The sequence below is a fragment of the Anas platyrhynchos genome, chromosome 21 (genome assembly GCF_047663525.1).
Source record: "Anas platyrhynchos isolate ZD024472 breed Pekin duck chromosome 21, IASCAAS_PekinDuck_T2T, whole genome shotgun sequence".
Taxonomy (NCBI): domain Eukaryota; kingdom Metazoa; phylum Chordata; class Aves; order Anseriformes; family Anatidae; genus Anas; species Anas platyrhynchos.
Window position 1 is genome coordinate 7540350 of NC_092607.1, and position 15496 is coordinate 7555845.

Genomic DNA, 15496 nt, shown 5'->3' on the forward strand with positions numbered 1-15496 from the left:
CACTCGCTCAGCCTTTGGTGTCCTGGATCAAACAGTTCTCCTGGCCCCACCTCCATGAGCTCTGCTGCTGTCCTGCAAGGGCTTTGGAAGTCTTTTATAACCCACCAAATAGTGTCCATTTAGAGTGTGATGGCTTCGTATGTTTTCTTCAAAATGTGGAGAACTAAATTTCTCTTTATTTATTATTATTATTATTATTATTATTATTATTATTTAACTGGTAATGTTTACGTGCTGAAACATCAAGAAGGCCGTGCCTGACTAGAGGGTGTTTGCTGTCACAAAGATTAAATCAGGACCCTCTTACGATCTCTAGTGCTGGTGATAAGTTTTTGGCCTAATTTTACTTGCTCCAGATGAGTCTAAATACTTTGTGATGGAAACACAGGGACTGAGACATGCCTTTCTAGCACTTAAGTATTAAGCTGACAATCTGTTGGTTCGTTATGGGGCTGGAATCCCTTGGGAGCAGCTCTCTGTCTCACAGCAGAACTGACACAAAATCCGATGCAGCTGATTTCCCATGGACAGTCTTCAAATGTTGAAATCTCGGACTTTCTAAGTACGGGGCTGCTATGCATGGACACACTTCCTGCTAATCTCGAGGCATAAACACTCAGCGGCTCCAGACGCTTGAAGAAATAAACACACTGACTCGGTATTAATATTTCATCACAACATGCTGAAGTTAAACCTCACTGATCCAGAGTGACCTGTAACCACTCAAGAAAATGTTTCTTTTTTCTCTCTCTCTCTTTTTTTAATAATTTAACTTTTTATGGGGAGAAAATAAGAGGAAATGGTCTCCTGCATGGCAGGTTTAGCATGGATAAGCAGAGCTGCTTCAGCTGGAGGAAAGCTGCCCATGTGCAGAGATGTGCTTCGGAAAGGTTTGTGAGTTCAAGGAAGACAGCTTTACAGCTTTGTTCCTTGCCTCTGCCATGTAAGGTGAACCAGACACACAAGGCTATGGGGTATAACAGTACACAAGCACTGCACAGCTAAACCAGCCTCTCCTGTGCATATTGCCTGATAGCTGCTGTGGGAGCATGATGGAGCCTTGAGAAAGCACATTTCACATTGCTTCCATCAGAAAAGTCTCCAATCTAGTCAGGGGCAGATGACCTTATTGCTAAAGCCTCCTGTGATCTAATGCTACTACAACCATAAGCGTGTTTTCTGTAGCCTGTGCCCAGGGAATTTCCAAGCACCAGTCTTTGAACTGGACCTTAATGATCTGATCTTAAATACACTGAATTTGTTGGGCGCTTTTCTGTTGAATGCAGATGACAGTTATTAGGTCAGAACTTACTGAGAGGCAGATCTCCTGCGGTCATTGTATAGATGAGAGGGGCTCACAGCCCACATGCTGACAGAGGTGCAAGAAGTTGGCTCTGTAGTCAGCCAGGCTTAGTTAGACTGGCTAACCAAGTATTTTTTCCCCTCTGTTTTGTTCTGAGTTGCATGTGTTAAAATCAAATCTAAAAAAAATAACAATTAAAAAATTATATGTTCTATTTAATTTGATTTTAATGAATGTTAAGCACTCTGAGATAGGCACGTGAAGGGCATTACGTGTGTCTGTCTCAGAGCCACTGAAACAGGAAAAGTACAAGAGAAACAATTCCTGTTGAGCTGAGTTAGTGGCAGTCAACACCCATGACCGCACGAGGCAGTCAAGAGCATCAGAAAACACTGTGAAGGGAAACATAAGCAAGACTTAGTAGCTATAGCTGCTCCAGCGCTTTATCAGATTTACAAGGGCCCCCGTATAATATACCAGGGAAAAATGTAAAAACTCAAGTGCAGTTTGAACAGTAGCATTCTGATAAACTCAGGATCAGCTGGCTTTGATCGCAGCGCAGTTTGGTGCAGGAGCACCACTTGTGCATTATGAGTGGGGATCGGAGGAAGCTTAAAGCAGCTGTGCTTCTATATTTGCGCACTCTCTGTATTCAAACCTTGGCTTGAGAGCTCAAAGGAAATGAGATGTGTTTTGCATAACCCAGTTGCAATCAGTGGAAGCACCTACTAATCTGCTGGTGCTGTTTCTGACCTTTTCAGGATCTCTTTCCTTATCAGAAAATTGAAAACATTTTTAAAAAGCAGTGGGCTTTATTTGGGGATTTTGTGAGAATTCCAGATATATTAGTGAAAAAACACATTTACACAAGAATTATCATGAGAATTTTATTCTCCTGGCCAGAAGAACCTGAGGTAATCAATAGAGGTGTATTTTTATTAATGGATCTCCAAGATTATTATGTAGACTTCACATTTTGGGGAATACCTATAACAGTGTGTATATCCTGAAAGCATTAAAATAAAAGGCATTCTGTTATGTTGCATTGGTAATGATAGATTTGTTTAAGTATGGTTCTTCCTGTAAGAGTTGAAATGTAAAATGAGGCCAAGGGTCCTGAAAAACAGAGGATGGGGAAGACCTTGAAAAGTGAAGCTTTAGCATTGAGAATTTTGAATAAATCAGGGTCGTTCATGGAAATCACTACTAAATCCCAAATTACTCTGCCTCTTCTGATCCAAATGTTTGTTTAGTAAGGCTGCAGTACAAGAAATAAATCCTGAATTATAATGACTTAGTCTGTGTGCGCCCTCCCTCCCCCTCAAATTTAGCATCCATCTGGGAATCAGATCTTCATTTTCTCTCTCATTTTCTGCCTTCTTATTCCAGGGCTTAAATAATCAGGCAGATCTGTAGAAAACAAAGAATTCAGTGTATGCAGATTAATAATTGGATGTGAAAAATGGATATCAAATGTTGAGCAAAAAATCTGCAGGGGATTTGGAAGCCTGTTCTGTGTTAGCGAAGCAGGTGCTGAACGCTGCTCGAGTTATTCTGGAAGCCTGCTCCCTTCCACGTGCTCTGAAAGCATGGAGGCATTTTGCCACCTTTCAGCTACCAGAACTGCTTCTTGCTCTTTTGTTGAATGCACATATAAAAAACAATGAATTTAATCCAGTTAATTACTTAATGAGACTACTGTGCAGGTCTGGGTTCTAGCTGTAGTTTCCAGAGGAGGGAAAAAAAAAAAAAGAAAGAAAAGAAAAAGAAAAAGGAAAAAAAGAAAAAGAAAAAAAAAGTTTTAGCTAAGTATTTGCAAGAGTCACAAGAATACAGATCCTGTCTGTAAAGGGTTGTGAAGGTGACCCTGTGTGGTGGCCTGCCTTAACGCAGAAGGGACTGTCTTAAAATCCAGGTGGCAGAGGGGAGTGCCCTTCTCTCCTCTGGGCCACCTTCACCCTCTCTCAGCCAGAGCTAAATAGCAGGTTTCCTCACATATGTTCCCCTCTCCTTTGTAAACACAAAATCCCTTAAACAAATAGTGGACATTTTTTTTTTCTTTCCTTTTTTTTTTTTTTTTCCCTCTTCTGTTTATTAGAAGGACTTAGCTAATCCCTGTGTTTATGAGTAGTAGGGTGTGTCAACCTACAAGCCAAGGGAGTTAATGAAATTCATCTGTTCTCTATTTTCCAACAGAATCAGAGGGAGGGGGAATGCCCAACCAACCTTCAGCATAACACAAAAATGTGACTAACGGTGGTGTTTGCAGGCAGAGCCTCAAAAGGGAGCAGTGGCTGGGAGGAGGTGAAGCAGCTGAATGGCAGAACCAAAGGGAAATACTCCCCCTTCAATTAGAGTAATTAAAAAGTAGTAAAAATAAACCACCCAAATCAGAGTCTGGCCAAAACAAAGTCTTAATGTACACTTAGGGTTTAAAAAGTCTGCCGGAGGCCACCAGCGTGTGTTGCCACAGCCCTCTTGTGCCTGCCCCTGCCATGAAGCAAACCCCAGCGCGGGGGCAAGGCCGGGCCGAGGCCCCGCGTCCCTCAGCGCTGCGCCATTCCTGGGCGCAGGCCGCAGCGCCCAACCCGGTTCTGCACGCCAGGGGTGAGGAGGAGCTGACCCACAAAGGGAATTTAAACCCCTCTGAGAAAGCAGCGAAGCCCCTTGTGCTCTTCTGTGAAGTCTGCTCCCTCTGTTTTACTGCCGAACGGCTTGTTTTCCCTGGTCTCATGGACTCTTCTTGTTTGATTTTTTTCCTACTTGAGTGTTTTCTGGTTGCCTCCGTGGCTTTTAAATCCCAGGAAGAATTGGCAGAGTGAAATAACTGTTTCATTGGTGATCCCTCCATAGTAATTTTTGTGTCAGTGTGGATGTATTTTGTCACAGGAGCTTCGGTGAAGTGTAGTGTGAGCCAGCTGCGTTGCGCTCCTTGATGTGGTACAGTTCCTAGAAGCCTTGGCCCTGGCTCCAAAAGCGTCTTCATTAAATGTGGACAAGTACTCCTGTGTTGCAAGGACTTGTACGTGCATTGTGTTTTCATGACTTGGAAAGAGAAAGTGGCTGAAGTATGCGTTAGGTTCTTAAAATCTGGAACTGGTGATTTAAAATTATGTGGAAAAATACAGTAATCTGAATTTTTGGGAGATTTTTGGGAGTCCTTGTCTGCAGACCAGAGACTCTGTGACTAGCAGGATCAGTCACAGGAATTTTTGGCATTCTGTGTGCTAGGGTCAGTAGATGATAGCTCCTCATTATAATCCCCCCAAATACTTTATGTAATAATAAGCTTGTCATTTCTAGGGCAGCTGGACAAAAGAGGTCAAAACCTCTAATTGCATTAGACTTTTGCAATTCAGAAGGACTAAGTTATATAATTCTGTAGATATTAAAAGTTTTTGACATTTTAAGCCATTATAAATTCCATTTCCTAATTCCACAAGCAATGGAGGCAAATTGACCAGATCTTTGGGGGTACAGAGCACTTGGGGCAGTGATTGATTTCCATGTGTGGAGGGGTGCAATGCTGGCTTTGCATCTAATGAGATCCACTGGTATTGATATTTGGTGTTTAACTCTGAATTTTTAGTCATTCTATTAAGGAAAAGTTGGGTGTTGGGGGGAGAACTCTCTTGAGTATTATACAGTTTGCAGTAGGTCTGTTATCTCCAGTGAATGTTACACAGATGTTTAGAATCTGGTTTCAGCATGCGTGAGAGGTAGAGTTACTCTGCACAGGCAGGCATGATAACTCCAGGATAGCCTAGTTCAGGATTGATTATTAATAGAAAAAAAAAATCAACTGAAGTATTAAATAAGCTCTCCAAGGTTGTCATATTAGTATTTCCTTTTTTCTTCCCTTTCCCACCTGTTGCCTGTCTGTCCTCCTGCTTAGTCTGGTCTCCGGGGTGCAGGAGCTGCTTGTATGTAACCACCTGTACACAATTCGTTGTTAATGCGGCCACATTTGCAGCCACCCAAATTCATCACAGCTGCAGTTTAGATTGCTAGAACAGAATACAACTAAGTAATGAGAAATAAATTTATTGTGCACTGGTCATGTTTGAGAAACACTGCTTTAGACGTGTGTATTTTACCAGTAATTAATAAGATAGAGCATGCGCTACTTCCACTCAGGCTGTGAGTACTCTTTCCTATCAGGTGTCTGAAGTGGAGTGTGCCAGGAAACAAAATATGAACACATGCCAATGTTTTCAGAAAGTGTACCACATACAAACTCTATCTTCTCCTGGCTAGGGTTAGATAAGAAGTAAGTGTAAAATATCAAAGCCTTAAAGAAACTCTGCTGTATCACACATTAGGAAGCTGAGCCAGTGGGGAACTGCAGCGTCAGGTATCGTTTGGGTCCCACTATGAAGATGGGAACCCAACACAGTCCCAGTTTCTGTTACTGACTTCGGTGAGCCTGTTTTGTCTTCTGCTGCTACCAGAGCTTGAAAGCAGCAGCTTTCCTTTCTGCAATGTGTACACATACAAATAGAAGCAATTTTTATAAGACTTTACAGAAGTGTCTGGGTAATCTGCTGCTACAGTGTCTGTTTTGTTGTTTTGCTCTGATAGTCGTTTTGGCAGCAAAGGCAATGTTACATCCAGCAGAAGTAGTTTCCTGCGTGTCCATTAGGAGTGGGCTGAAAAGCAGGTCCCGTTTAACCTTGTGGGATGGCCCAAGGAAGCAATACCATGGCCAAGTGCAGGATGCTGTGTGCTGGGCAAGCTGCAAAAGATAAGATAGAAGAATGAAACCCATCTTAATTCTGAAATAAATGCAGATTGAGGCTCTCTAGGAAAATCTGTGAAGCTTGTTGGTTTTAAACATGCAGCACTGATACCTTAATTGCCAGGCACTACGGCAGTAGTGCAACTTACTGCAAGATATGTTATTAGTACGGTGACTATGGGTAAACTGATGAATTCCACAGAATAAACAAACTGTTGGTTTTTGCTTTTTATGAAAAGATGACCTCTTGCAGCAGTGATGAAGTTCATATTACAACATCAGCTTTAGTTTTTGAGCTGACTTTCAAGTCTGGGAGTAGTCTGTTAGGTTCTCTGGCATAGGAAAGAGAAGAGGATCAGTTACTGGGAGGGAGGAATGGTACTGGTGCAGATGATAAGGAATCTAAATTAAACCATAAGAGAAAAGAGAAGGACGTTATAATATTTAAAAATGGCAAACTAAATAATATATAATTTACAGAAAATGACAGGGTAATGCTGAGACTATTTTTAAATCAACAGCAAATTAGAATTCAAACCTCTGATAGGTTTAACAGATGGTCTGGATCCTAGAATCCAAAACCCACACACTTTATTTCCCAGTATGTTAAGAACAAAATAATGCTATGCAGCCTTTGCGGAATGTTTCTTGCTATTAAGCTATGTTGAAGATAACTTTTGACCAAGGAGAACTGCATTGGGAGTGGAAAAATAGAATAAGCTGGTTTAGTAAGAAAAAAAACAACAAACAACACACTGCTCTGTATGAGTGTGACTGTGAACATGTTACAGGTTCTAGATAAGGCAGACAGGAGAATTTGGAAAATCGTGGGATATCTATCTGACTGGCCCTGCGTGGTTTAGTTTACTACAGAACAGTGAAAACAAGTGGATGTATCCACCCTGACTTCTACAGATACTAGAAAATATCTTTTCATAATGTCAACAGTAAAGGGGGAAGTGCTTTGATGTGAATGCTTTCATGCAAACAGCCTCAAAACGCTTTGTGGAGATGGAAAGAAGAAAGGTTGGGGTTCCAAGAGGAATATGTTCAGTGAGCAAGCAGCAAGCACATGCACTTGGAAATCTGGTTATTTTCTGTCTTGTGTTAGTACAGCCGCATCGCTGCTTCCACTTGTGGAGCCAGTGCACCTTGTGTCATGGGTAGCCCAAAAGATCATGTGTGGTGAGAAATGATTAAGATGTAGGCAAAAATATTTTTTTTTCCCTCTGTTGAAAACAAAACTGTTTTGATAAGACACGAAATACTTGCATATGTCTTGGAAGGGAGAGGTTTTTGGTGGGAGAGGCCTTCCTAACAATGGATATGTAAGATGCATGTTAGATTTCTTCCTCTGCTTCAGGGAAAGCAATGTTTTCTCATGGGAGGATGCTTCAGCCACTGCTTGGTGGAAAATGCTGTGCGTCTCACTTACTGGCACTTGGATTTTATTTATAGGGAGGGCAAAACTCATTCTCTAAAATAAGCTTAGGATGCTTACCTTGTAAGTGGGATACCTGGACTGCTGTTCTTGTTACGTAGAATATTTGTTGATGCCAGGATGCAAGATGCTACAAGAAAGACTGAGAACTTAACTATGCTAAACACCGAGTAACATAGGAGACGGTACAGTCCTGGGTGGTGAGAGTTGTCAGTTCATGTTCCTTTAGGTAGACAAGCCAGATGTCTCCTGTGTTTCACCTTAACCTATCAGGGACTTCTTTGAAAGAGATTGGTGTCACAGTCTTCTCGGTCTTTTCTCCATAATCTGTTCTCCAATTCTTCCCAGTCTCTTCTCCAATATGGTTCTGAGCGTAGCCCTAAAAATTCTTCCATGCTAATTTGTCATGAATTTATAAGCTTTGGAGCTTCTCCATTTTTTTATTTTACCAAATGTGCTAAATGCACAAAACATGACTTAAATATCATACATTGTTAACTATAGTGTGATGATGCTGGGAGTTGCTTTGGAAAAAAAAAAGAGAACTTGTGTCTTACTGACAGCAAAAACAGGAAGAGCCAGCGTGCGCTCAGCTCAGCCCTAGCTGCTCACATGAGGAGGTCTGTGCTGCAGAAAGGCCTGCCTTGCCTCGGTGCTGCTGAGAAAAACAGGGGAGTGCTGTCTACGCTGAGATTTACGTTGCTATCTGTGACTAGGTGATAGCATGGCTGAGCAAAACCTGGCTTTCAGGATGACCCTCAGTGGCTGAACACACAACGTGGTTGTTTAAATGAAAAGTTACCACAAACTGTTTTCGTCCAGACCATGTTTGTTTATGAACCGTTCAGCAAATAATAGCTTGTAGGAAGGATCTGTGATTGCTTAGGAAGATTCATAAACTGAGCCTGTACCTAGCAAAGGCTGCTCAAGCAGATGACCGATACGTTAAGTTGCCTTTCCACTGCACTGAGCTGTCTCCACAGCTGGAAAAGCAAAAAGGACTTGTGTAATTTTGTAACTACAGATCTCGGGATGAGTTTTGTGAGCACTTCTTGGCAGATGTGGTCGTGCTTTCACTGCCTTGGGTGGTTACACTTTGTTGTTGTTGTTGCTGACCACGACCAACAGCCTGTGCAATTTGTAAAGAGCCCTAGTGAAGATGTGTTAAGCTATGAAAAAGTTGTCACACTGAATGGTTAGGGTGTTCTCTGGTGTCTGGATTTGGTGCAGGAAGAAAAGCAAACTGTGGGGTGTTTCAGAGCTTTTGTCCTTGTTAAAGCTAGTTGGCATCTGGTAAAGGGAGAGTCTTGGTTTTGAAATCAAGTAGTTCATTGAATTTCAAGCTTTTTCCATGAGCTAGTGTTTTTGATGACATTTTTCTCAGAAAAGGTATCTCGAGTAAGGTGGATTTTTTAATCCAAATGAGAGAGAGATAATAGCCTAATTGATTGGATATTGAGTCAGGCAGAACAAAGAGATGGCCCTAAGTGTCTGTATCCTTGGAAAATGCTCTGCCCACCAGGTTATGCATTGTCTTGTCTGCAACTCGTAAGGAAAAAATGCAGAATGTCCTTTGCTGCACAGCAAAGCTGTTTTGATATAAATATATATATATATTTCTATCCTCTGTTTTCTCCAGGACATGAAAACTGTTTGCAGCCCATCTTTATTTTTTCCTTCTTTTGGCACACTTTTCCTGGAAATGAATTTGAGAACCAGAAATACGGGTGTTGTGCTGGGTGGAAGGAGGATGTGTGTAGGCTTTGTGCACTCCCTAGGTAAACAGCTACAAATTCTTATTTATTTTAGTGTACACAAAAGGTGCCAGGAGCCAGAAATCTTGTGTTTGTCTGTGCTGGACAGGGTTTGAGTAGCAGCAGCACATTCCTTCCTCAGCTTCCTCATGATAAGACTACTTTTTTTTTTTTTTTTTTTTTTTTTTTTTTTTTGTGATGGTTAAAAAGGAGTTCTTCATTCACAGGTGAGTGTCTAAAGCTTACTTGTTGACATCTTTGCTGAAAAGGATCCTAGTGTACACGTTTTAGTGACCGCCTGGCTGGCACCACCACACTATTTCACCTATCGCCCTCTGAATCGGTAAATAAGAAATTGCGAGTTGCCTCAGCAAATTTGATCCATAAGCCTTCTCGTCCAATATCCTGCTTCCAGCAGTAGCCATCCAGGATACTTCAGAAGGAACCCTACACGATACCCCGTAACAGTGGAATTGCATTTTGCACATGAGGTATTTTTATCTCAGGCAGTTAATACTTGGCATGTACCCAACCATATTTTTATCTTTTTGTTGTAACTTATTGTTTTGATTATCAGTGCCAATGACTAATCCCTTTTGGATCTTTATAAATACTTATCTCAGTGATATTTCATATGAGGCAATCAGCTCCATAACTTGGTCATGGACTGCATAGGAAAAATAATTTCTTTTTATTGGTTTTGAATTTGTTTTCATTCATCTTTACCTGATGTTCCTTTGTTTCTGTGTTATAAGGGTAAAAAAGAACACATGCGCTGTGCTCTGCTGCTCACTCTTCCTGATCTTCTCACTAAATCAAATCTTTTTGCCAATGTCATATGGAAGTCTTTCCCTGAACGTAAAACCTTTCCTTGTCCATTCTTAGGCTGCTTATTTCCGCTACATCTGGTTTTGAAATGGAGTGAGGAGTGAACATAGCCATCCAAGGAAGGGTGTGCCATCAATTTACTGAGTGTTATTAATATCGTTATTTGCAGATTGTTCCAAAAATTGACTTAATTTCAAAATACTAGTGAAGTGGGTGTGTGGGGAGCAGAATGTGAATTTCAAATATTATGAAATTAATTAGAGAGATTTTTCAGCGCTGCATTAGTAACCTCTGTTTGGATTGGCACCTTAGCTCGATATCACCAGAGAAATCATTTACTTCTCCCAACGGTGAGCTGGATGCAAAGAGGTATTGTGGCAGAAATTAGTCAGAAATAATTGCAGAGACAAAAATAATTCCTTCTCGGCCTGTGAAGATGCAAAAAACCGTGGACTGGATCGTAGCTGGTATGTCGTGACTGGCGCGGTGCCATTTTACCCCAGCGAGGGCGCGGGCCCGTTACCTCAGTGATCCTCCCCGTGGAGGTGGCCACTCACACGCTGGTGGCTTTGGTTAGTGACAGAAACCTGGCTGCTCCTGCGGCCGGGGGGAATGTGGGATTCGTGAAACTTTAGGAGGGTTGTGGCAATAGTTGCCCTGAGATTGCTGATTCCATTCCTGCTTTTTGTTTTGTTTTAGTTGGCTTGCTCGGATTGTTTTCGCTCTTTGCCAGGTGCAGAGTTGAATGGCAGGCCACACTCAAAAGCTCTTCTTTCACAAATCCACCCACGCTACAGATTTCTGTGTTCATCACGTTCTGTGACATGTAGCTCTTGGAAATATGCAACTTGGAAATAATATCTTTGAGTCTGAGTGTGCTTGGACTGGTATAAGATAGATTTTAAACTGTCCAGAGAGGGCAGGAAGAGAAAGCTGTAGGAAAATAACTAGGAACCTTAGAGTCCCTTAGAGCAGGACTGAGCTGGAACGTTAGATCCAAACCCCGTGAATTTAGAAGATTCAGACCCAAATATCAGAGACTATGCTCATATTTAAATAAAGATGAGCCATGGTGCCAAATAAAGATACCTTCTGGGATTTCAATCAGCTTTTGAGTTCCCCACAACTATGCATCGTGGTCCTGGCATCCAGTTGCATGTGCTTGCTCTTGTCTAGCTGCCTTACCCTCCAACCCTTAAGGTTTGTTATATATGTGCTTCCAGTGATGCCTTTCTGTCTGCACTCAGCAATCAAACCCAATTCACAATATCCAGTGTGGGGTGAAGTTCCCATCTGAATTTGTCAAAAATGTACACAGTGAGCTTAAGTTGATTTTCTACCAAGAAATACTTTGGTGATAAAGGAAACAAAAGAAGAGCTGAATGCCTCCTATTTGGGTTAATGAAAATCTGACTTAAATGCCCAAGTTTGGGATAGTTCTCTGGACCCCTGTGGGACTTGATCTCTCCTGTAGTTATTTTCACCAGGTTGAGTCCATTGACTTTGCAGCAACTTGCTTAGAATTTGAATTGGTAGTATGGTAGAGAAGGAAAGCAGCAGGAATTTTCAAACTAGCATGAATAAAATAAGAAATTAAAGGCAAAATTCAGAAAATTATGGGGGTAAAAGGATGAATGATGGTTTGGGGGATTTGTTTGGAAGAGGATTTATTCAGATTGCAACGATCATAAATTGCTACCACTTAGTTACTACTACGATTACCAATCAAGATGAGGAAAATCAGCAGACATGTACTGGAAACTGGATTAAATCCAGTGTGTCCTTATCAAAAAACAAAATGAAATGTAGAAACCACAATTTATATGAGTCATGATCCTCCATAGGTTATTTTGGCACCAGTACCGATGCTGCCCTTACTTCTGTTTTATCTTCATGGTGACTGTCTCCAAATAACAGAAGAAAGGAGACAGGCAGGGGAGGCTATACTTTATTCAGCAGTGCTTATTTATAGCATTAACTGTATATCTTAAACTGTTGAGATTGTCCTGTTTCAGCCTTTCTTCTTATAATCTACTAGAAAATCGCCTAGTGGGAGTCTTTTAATACTACCCTTTTGACTGCAGCTCTCTGATTTTGATTATGCATTGCATTGCGGGTGAAATTTGGGTTAAAGATAATTGTAAATATGGTATTGATATTAAATGATGTTTTCCCAACATTGCAATAATGCTTGTTTTGTTTGCTGGAGAGTTTATTACTTTTTGATCAATAGCATGTGAGATTTGTGAGGGAAATTAGCATAGTGAATAACAATTAGGAGAAAAATCAATGGCATTCAGACAAATAAGTGACTTGAAAAAGTCCCATAGGCACACATACACTTACTCAGATTCTTTAGAGTGTAATACATCTCATTTTGAATTCTAGAAGAAGAGAGAGCTATTTGGACCAGAACTGAGACTGATGGCAGTATAATTGAACTACAGTGGGACTATTTGTTGCTATTTAGTGTTTCTAATAGCTCGCATGTATGACTGCTTTGTTCACTGGCTCTATGAACTTCCTTTGACTTCTGTGATATATTTTTAATGTGCTCTCTACTGGTCTGCTTTCTTGTGTCACCTACTCTTCTTAGGTGACAACACCATGGTTGCCCATACCATGTATTTCTTTCAGTCACCTCATATACTTGCTTTTCCCCTACACATAGTAGGTCCCATCTGCCTTACAACAGCCAAGGGGGCTTCAGATGATGTTGGCAAGTGGAAAAGTTCCAAATAAGCAGATAAAACTTGCTCTTCAAAAAAGATTTAAGCTATGCAGCTCTTTGCCACAGCATGTTGCAGATCCTAAAAAGCTTCTAGATTATTTCTTGGAAGAAAATCTATCTAATGCTGTCAAACACAGGAAAACCTTCCTGGCTTAGAAAGCAGCTGGTACCGAACATAGTGAAGAGCTCAGAGTATTTTGGTTCTCTAGATGTTTGCATTCCTGTTGTGTACATCTGAGCACACCCCTCTCTGGCAATCCTGTTCAGGAATCAATGTTTAGAATAATAGCTCTGCTTTCCTCTGAATTGAGCTGGTTAATAACTATTGCTGGGGAAATCAATCAGCTCTATGATATCTTATTACTTACGCTAATTTAATCACAAGAAATGGGTCATTGCTTCAGTTCAGAGGGCAAAATGAGTGCAGGTGGATGTGAGGTTGTATAAAGGTAGGAGCAGAGGAAGGGAGACTTCATGATTTGGCACATGAGGGATAGAAATGGTGTGGGCTTTCCCAAGGCTGTACAATGAATGATATAGAGAAAACCCACAACCACGCTCTAGAGCTCCTGGCAATCTATAGGTTATACACATAATCTATAGGTTATTTTTAATGTTGTTTTCATGTTCCAAAGTATCTTACAGATAGCTTTTTTTTATTTCCACTCCATTTTGTCTATTTCTGCACAGGCTAAAAGAAGATGATCATCAAGAGAAACAAGCAAAGAGAAAAGATCTGTGACTTCTGTCAAGGAACTCTGAGCCTGCTGCAAGTTTTCACATACCCCAGAGAAAGGTAAATGCAAAGGAACAGTTCATGTGTTCAGTGTGTAATACTTTAAAAGAAGGAAACAACATCTGAACAGGGTGTCTAAAGAAATAAGTTTAATGGACTACATGTGTAAATTCAGCCATGCGGAGATTGTTGTAGCATTTTCAAGCTCTTGCCTAAATTCTATTTACTTGACTATATACATGACTATGTTATGTAAAACCTTTTTTTACCCTCTTGTACCTAGTGGAGAGTACCATTTTTGTCCGTCACTAAAGAAAGTAGATTAATATCAATTTCTACACACTGAACTGTATCTGTACTGTGATTTTTTTTTTCCTCAAAAGATGTCTTTCATTCAGAAGAAAACTGGATATTTTCAAGGATAACAAAATGTGGAGTTCCAGAAGCTAAAAAAAGCCAAATACATTAAGTGTAGCTGTTGCAGAAAGTCTTGCATCTGCATGATTTAGGCATTTTTGTTTAGGTACTTGTTTAGAGCACCTTGAATTCTTGCAATGTAGACAGGTGTAGATTTTACTTAATCCTGTCTTTTTGTATGTTTTCCCCTCCAGTACAGAGGAATACATGAGCTTAGATGAAACTATTTACAAACTCTAAAGGCTAACACCTTTTCTGGAATTAAACCTTTCCAGTGTATTGTAAAGAGCAGTCCATGCTGGAGGAAAGGCAGTGAATACAATGTGTTCAAAACTTTAACTAGAATATTGTTTTGTGTGGACAAAAACAGATGTTTTTTAAAGTACTAACTGATCATGCTTAATCCTTTAAGGATTTGCTTTCTCTGAAATAGCGGAATTGCTTTTAGTGTTGGTCCCTTCCTAGGGGAAAGAAAAGAATCAAAAACTGACCCATCAAACATGTCAGGCTGTTACTAAACCTCACTGGGAAAGCAGCCCCACTTTCCTGACAAATAGATCTTGGACGCTATTAGAAAATCAGAAAGCACTGGTGCTAACTGCTGCACTAACACTATCTAATTCACTATATTAACTAGGTAATGAACTGAAGCCATTGTGGTCTAATTGAAATAAATAAATGCATTAAAACTATGAATTAAAGTAAGTGCATTTTGATGGTTTTGGGTTATTCATATTGCTTCAAAATGTTATTTTTAATCCAAACACTGATGGACACATCTTCTTGTGCCCCAGGGATAGTAAAAGTATCTTACTGGTCTCTGTTTTTTTACCCCATTTACTTCACATTTCACACTGCTTCCAGATGATTTTTTCCTAGCAAGATCTGGTAACTTTAAAAAATAAAAGTATAAATAAAAAGAACGGGGAAAGCTTCAAATACGATTTAAATGAGTACCAAAATATAGGACTCTAGTGTTTAGGTATCTCTAAAGTGCCTTTGAATGTCAAAATATTTTTAGTAGTAGTCATATTAAGCCAAAATCAGTGACTTTGATGGGGATTCTACCACAGGCTTAGGAATGATTTGGCTGGTGCAGAGCTCTTTTGAATGTCTACCCTAAGCTTATTTTTCATCAGCTGCAGCATTTGATGCAATAATATGAAATAACCTTTTAGGAAAGGTTAACTAATCACACAAGACTCCCCCAAAAAGAGTTCTCATGTTTTTTCCATCCAACACACTGCGTGGTCCTTCAGTGCTCTGTTATTCCTGTGCATCTGCTCTGTCCTGGTGTTTGGGGATTCCATGTTAACTGCAGGTTTGCTCTGTTCATTGCGTTGTGCTAGACAGCTGAAGAATATATTAACTTTGATCTTCCTGGGGGTCAATTTCTGCAGTTGCTCCAGAGATGCTTTTTCATCAGGAAGAGGGAGGGAAGTGGCCTCAGTGGTTGTAAATGGGAGGGAGAGTGCTTTCAAGACTCTCTTTGTGAAGCTGTAATCTGAACTATGACTTAGAACTTTGTCTCTGAGGTCTCTTTTCCTC

The 15496-nt window shown here is 40.5% G+C and overlaps 1 long non-coding RNA gene across 10 annotated transcripts in view; it reads left to right on the top strand.

The window, feature by feature from the left end:
- Positions 1-15496, top strand: part of LOC106014601 (uncharacterized) — a 193600-nt gene that overhangs the window by 128857 nt on the left and 49247 nt on the right. For all 10 annotated transcript variants that reach the window (XR_011804434.1, XR_011804431.1, XR_005260549.2 and 7 more), the window contains one exon: positions 13486-13591. This is a non-coding gene — a long non-coding RNA (uncharacterized lncRNA). The remainder of the gene's footprint in view (positions 1-13485; positions 13592-15496) is intronic.